Raw genomic sequence first — 5,698 nt, 5'->3', positions numbered from 1 at the left:
CATCACGACTGGGTCCGGGTTTAGGGTCGTGACAAAGGGCCTGACCACAAGGGTCTATTGTACGCAACCTTATTGTGCATTTCTGTAAGAGGTTGTATCCAAGATTCAAACCCGTGACCTCCTGAAATACCAGTTAATATAAACTAAGATAAAAATCAGAGATAGAGCTTGATATGAATAAATACCTGAAATTACATATTGGACGAATGGAACTTGTCTAGACACCATTGTTTCTTCTTCTGTGACGCCTTTGGCCTCGCTGCTTCTTTCGCCTTCTTATGGTAATTTTGTGTTTTATTTCTTCAACAATCCAAGAAAGCCAATTGGGATTTCGAGCTGAAAGCATGATATATGCAATGGATAATCAGATAATTAACCCACTTTCATATCCCATAAGAGCAGCTTTCAAAAATCATTAATAAATTGAGAAGTGCTTTCTTTATCCAAAACGCGTGTTGTGTTGTTTGTCTCTGGAATCCTGCTACTTCCACAACCTTCCGAAACTGGGAAACCATGCAATCCATCATTACCTTCATATGAGTTATTCTCAAAGGTATGAAATTGAGGTCCTTGAAGAATGCGTCCTTGAAGATGATTGTGGGCGAGATTTAAGACTGCAAGAGATGTAAGAGAAGCAAGTTGTTTTGGTATCTTTCCTGAAAGCTGGTTATATTTAAGGTCCAATGTTTTCACTAGAGATAACTTTCCGAGTGATGATGGTATATCAGCTTGCAATCTATTATGAGACAAATTAAATACACGCAGTGCAATGAGATCTCCCAGAATACTAGGAATATGTCCTTCAAATTTGTTACTTGAAAGATCGATAGTGGTGTACAAAGACAAGATTCTCACAACTTCACGCTCCAGTCCCTTTGTCACAATAACTACTCAGTCTTCATAATATCCAAATCTTGGTACCTTCTTTGTTTGATTAGTTCTCATCATGGCTTTGAAGTGATGAAAAAGACTTGTTGGCAACTCTGCTGTAAATGCATTGCAAGAGAGATCTAATATCTGAAGATAAGGAAACAAGTTTTTAGTCCTTGAAGCTCTGATGGATCCATGCAATTGATTGGATCTCAAGCTTAAAACTTGTAGCTTTGGAAGAGTCCCCAACCACATAGGGAATGTGTCATTTAGGTGATTGTTTCCTAAATCAAGAACTTCCAACTCTTTGCAATTGGCTAAAGATTTTGGGATTTTTTCCTCTAGCTTATTGTCATGCAAGTTGAAGCTTGTCAGTCTACTTCCAACTCTAAAAGTTGTTTGGAGATTCCCAGAAAGAAAATTGTATTGCATATCTAAAACCTCAAGTCTGTAACTCATGTTACCCAAACAATGTGGAATTTCTCCCTTTAGATTGTTTCTTGCCAAATCAAGAAATATTAATGTTGTCAGATCGCAAACAGAAGAAGGAATCTTCCCACTGAGACTATTTTATTATATGAAAAAATAACTTAGAGAGTACGGTAGAATGGGTAGTGATCCTTGAAGAAAATTGGATCGCAAATCGAGAGTATGTAGTTGAATAAATGATGGAAAATGATCAATACTTGTCAATATGTTGTGGGATAAATTAAGATAATTCGGTGAGTGCATCCAATTAGACCATGCCCAGTCAGGGATTGTTCCTTCAATATTGTTATTTGAAAGATCGAAGGAACCAAGATTCTTTACCGATCTCAAAAAATCCAGTTCTTTTACTTCACAACCAGACAAGTATACGTCTGTAAGAGATTCGGGTAAGGTAGACTTGACGTTGTTGACATTGGTCAGTAAAATACTATTATATGAAAGATCCAGACGGGTAAGGTGTTTGAGGTTTGAAAAGAAGCTGACATCCACATTGCCACTAAAATTGTTATGCGAAAGATGAAGTTGTGTTAGATTCACAAGGTTTTGAATTGACTTGGGAAGATGGCCTTGCAACCGATTCCCTCCTAATGAAATCCATTGTAGTGAATTGGACTTGAAATCCTTAAGTTGACCGGAGAAGTAGTTATCCCCCAATTCTAGTATAGTTAGCGATGGAAGCGTGTATATCCAGGATGGTATTTCTCTATTCAGGTTGTTATTTGATAGCCACAGGAACTTCAGATACTGCAGTCCACTTATAAAAAGAGGAATTGTCCTCCAAGATCATTATATTGAAGGTCCATATACTCTATACGAGTGAGATTCCAAAGAGATTCCGGAATCGGCCCCGAAAGATTGCAAAAATTAAGATCCAGTCTTTGCAGTGAAGTTAGGTAGCCAAAAGATACTGTCACACCTCCTTTTTGCGCGCCCGGCCCCGAAGGGTTAAAATGCGCGGGTGGAGTTTTTCCAATTTAAGTGACAATATTCGAAATGGGATTATTTATTTAATTCAGAGTCGCCACTTGGGAAAGGTTTGGCTTTTGGTGTCCCAAGTCACCGGTTTATCTTGAATCCCAAATCGAGGAAATTTTTCGACTTTTCCAAATGAAGTCTGCGAACCAGAAATTCTAAGTAAGGAATTCTGTTGACCCGAGGGAAGGTGTTAGGCACCCTCGAATCCCGTGGTTCTAGCACGGTCGCTTAAATTGTTATAATGGCTAAATATCCGATTTAAATACATGTTGTGACCTATGTGCTTTTATTAAGTTTTAATCGCCTTTATTATTGTCATTTATTTTACAGAATTGCAACGTCGTGAAAATGCGTCTCGAACCACGTCACAATCAATGCACCCGTGATTGTCGACACATTTGGACTTCATTGAGATTTGGATTTGGGTCACATCAATGTGCACCCGAACTTAAGAATGTGATTTAATTAAACCGCGCCAACAGAGTCTAACGCGTTATTATCTTTGTAGAGGGCCATGAAATTTATTAAATGACCCATCCTGAATTCTAGATAATTATCAAGGTTATTTATTGAGGGCCCCGCAATTTTGCACCTTTATTTGGCGAGGCTTGTCTCTATTTTAGAAAAGGATATCCTAAAGTGGCTACATTTTAATATATTTGTCCCTAAAAAACTAAAAGAGAAGAAAAATGCTAAATTAACTATATGCTTTTGTCTAATCCGGATTCTTATCAATTTCTGATTGATTATTTACAAAGCGGAGGGATGCCATAACTTATGAAACATACTTTAATTGGACAAAGAAATTACATTCGAGATTGACCCAATATTATACTTGTGTCCAAACGTTTCTTGAATTGAATTTTACTAGACTTATTGGGGCTGAAATGAAGGAATTAACTACTGGGCGTTGTTACTAATGGGATTTGAACATGATATTATGTACTGCCTAACGAGACCCAGCAAAGACTAAAATAAAACAAGTCAACATAGTGTAAGTTTGGAGTATCCATACCTTGTATTAACAAATAGCTACAAACTAGAACATGAAGGACCAAGCTCAGAAGTGTATTAGTTAACAATACATTTTCGTACTATTGAACTGGGAACTAACAACTACACAGGCCCCTTAATATGCCATGAATATTACAACAAATGATTTTGAACTTCTTCAACCTTTTTCATTTCATGCTTTCAAGCTGTTTCAATTACATCAATATGGGCCTGAAATGTGTACCTGGAAATGCTGAATGTGCACAGGAGAAAAAGAAGAAGATGTTGAGATCAGCAGCAAAATAAACAGGACTAGCAATAGCAGCAGGACAGAGCAGCAGCAGAACAAAACGAACAGCAGAAAAGGGCTCAAGTGCAGAAATGCAGCTATGGCCAATAGAAAGAAATAGCCAAACGAGAGCACAACCCAGTGGAGTAGAATCAAGAACTCCAAGCAGACCAAACCAATAGTGAACCAATGGAAAACACTTGACTAAATAGACACAGCTGGAACTTCAAACAATCAGAATGGATTTCAGCGAGTTAAACAACTGAAAATCCAAATAACAAATAGGAAGAAACAATTTCTGATTGTAGATTGTATAATTTCTGTATCTCTTTGTATGTCTTTCAAGCTTTCTCTTTCAACACTCCTCACAGTGTGTGTATTTTCTTTCTTCGTTCTGATTCTCTCTATCTCTTTTCTTTTTTATGCTCTCTCTGCGTATCTCCTATTATCAGATGGTCCTCCTCCCTCCCTATCTCTATCTCCCTTTATAAGCCTCAAACTCCAACCTTTATCAGTCTGTTGGATTAATCAAATAACCCCTCCCATGTGCTCCCTTTTTCAGTTCCACTTAGCTATTTAAGTATTAATCCCATGACATTCCCTTGGCAGGCTTTAACTTTTCATTTTATTATCTAAAGGCAAGTATGGGCATTAAAATATATCTGACAGCATATACTGTCAGATTGTTTAAACTTAAAAGCTTCTTAATGCAGAAAAACAGGCTGTGCACAAGGCACATGAGGTGCACCAATGCACATGTTGTGCCAAGTGCACATGCCCTCCATTTCAGGACTTTAAACAAAACAATCCTTCTTACATTACTGATCAATTCAAACAAGCTATAAGTAAGCAAAAACTGGTTCTTGATTGGCTCAAAGCAAATGTTCATCAGAAGCAAATTGGTTTACTTTGTTCAAGACAGTTGAAACTAATTGACGACACATGTCGACTCGACTATATTAGCATTAACATACACAATTGAAACCAAAAATCAGACATTTAAAGTATGGGACACATGGTTTGAATCATACTGACTAAACAGAAATACCCTCGAGGAGTCAAACAATCAGTGCACATTTGGAATACAACCCAATACATATGTCTTATCAGAATATGAGGGGTTCAAACAAACATAGTGGTTCAAACAAGGTGGACAAACGGAAGTTGGTAAAAAATTCAAAAAAAAAGAACACAAATTGACACAAAACATGAACAGACATCTAATCCCTCACATGGACCAAACAAATAAGGGAAGAAGGCAGACTCACCTCAAATCTTGAAAAATCGGAAACCTTGAACCGGACTTGGACAGACTTTCTTAAGGCTGAACGGACTTTAATCGAAGTGTTTCTCAGATGAGAAACACTTCGATTAAGGTCCCTTGGACCTTAATTTCTTTGGCTCGAACGGGTATGAACTAGTGACGAGGAACTACAAAGTTCCAAAACTCAGATCCGGGATTCATGTTTCCCTGGTTAGATTCGGACCAAACCAAGTATGGTTTGGTCACGAGGGGGGTCTGGGGAGTGTCTGGTGTGAAGCTGGGGTTGGTTGGTGTAAGCCGAGTTTTAACTCGAATCTTCAAATGAAGATTCGAGGACCTAGGGGATGATTCGAACTACATGGTTAGCAGATCCATGTTCAGGATGGCAAGGGGGTTCTAGGGTGTTAAGGGGAAGGTCACCGGCGTTCAGGCCGCCGGGTTTCTGGTGAAAGTGTGCAGGGGCGGCTAGGGTTTGAAGGGGATGGGTTTGGGTGAAGACGACGAGGCCGGGGTATTGGATAGGGGGGGTAGGGTAAGGATTTGGGCTTATATAGTTAGTGGGTGGGTCGATCTCAACCGTTAGATCAATCTAGATCTACGGTTTGGATCTGATGGTCTTAAGTGAAACGGTGTCGTTTCAAATGTTGAGGGTTTGGGTTTGGTCCGGGTGTAAACGGGTCGGGTTTGTTGATGGGTTATGGGGATTGATCTTGGCCGTCGATCACTCTGAGATCAACGGCCCAGATCAGGCACGACTCAAACGACGTCGTTTGGACGTCCTGGGCATCAGGTGACCTGGGCTGGGCAGGCCTGGGTCT

The 5,698-nt window shown here is 39.3% G+C and overlaps 1 pseudogene; it reads right to left on the bottom strand.

The window, feature by feature from the left end:
* Positions 1-217: 217 nt before the first annotated feature.
* On the bottom strand, positions 218-4,401 carry LOC104211640 (receptor-like protein Cf-9 homolog; annotated as a pseudogene).
* Positions 4,402-5,698: the final 1,297 nt, after the last annotated feature.

This window comes from Nicotiana sylvestris, chromosome 3 (assembly GCF_000393655.2).
Source record: "Nicotiana sylvestris chromosome 3, ASM39365v2, whole genome shotgun sequence".
Taxonomy (NCBI): domain Eukaryota; kingdom Viridiplantae; phylum Streptophyta; class Magnoliopsida; order Solanales; family Solanaceae; genus Nicotiana; species Nicotiana sylvestris.
This window is presented reverse-complemented; position numbering and strand designations above follow the sequence as displayed.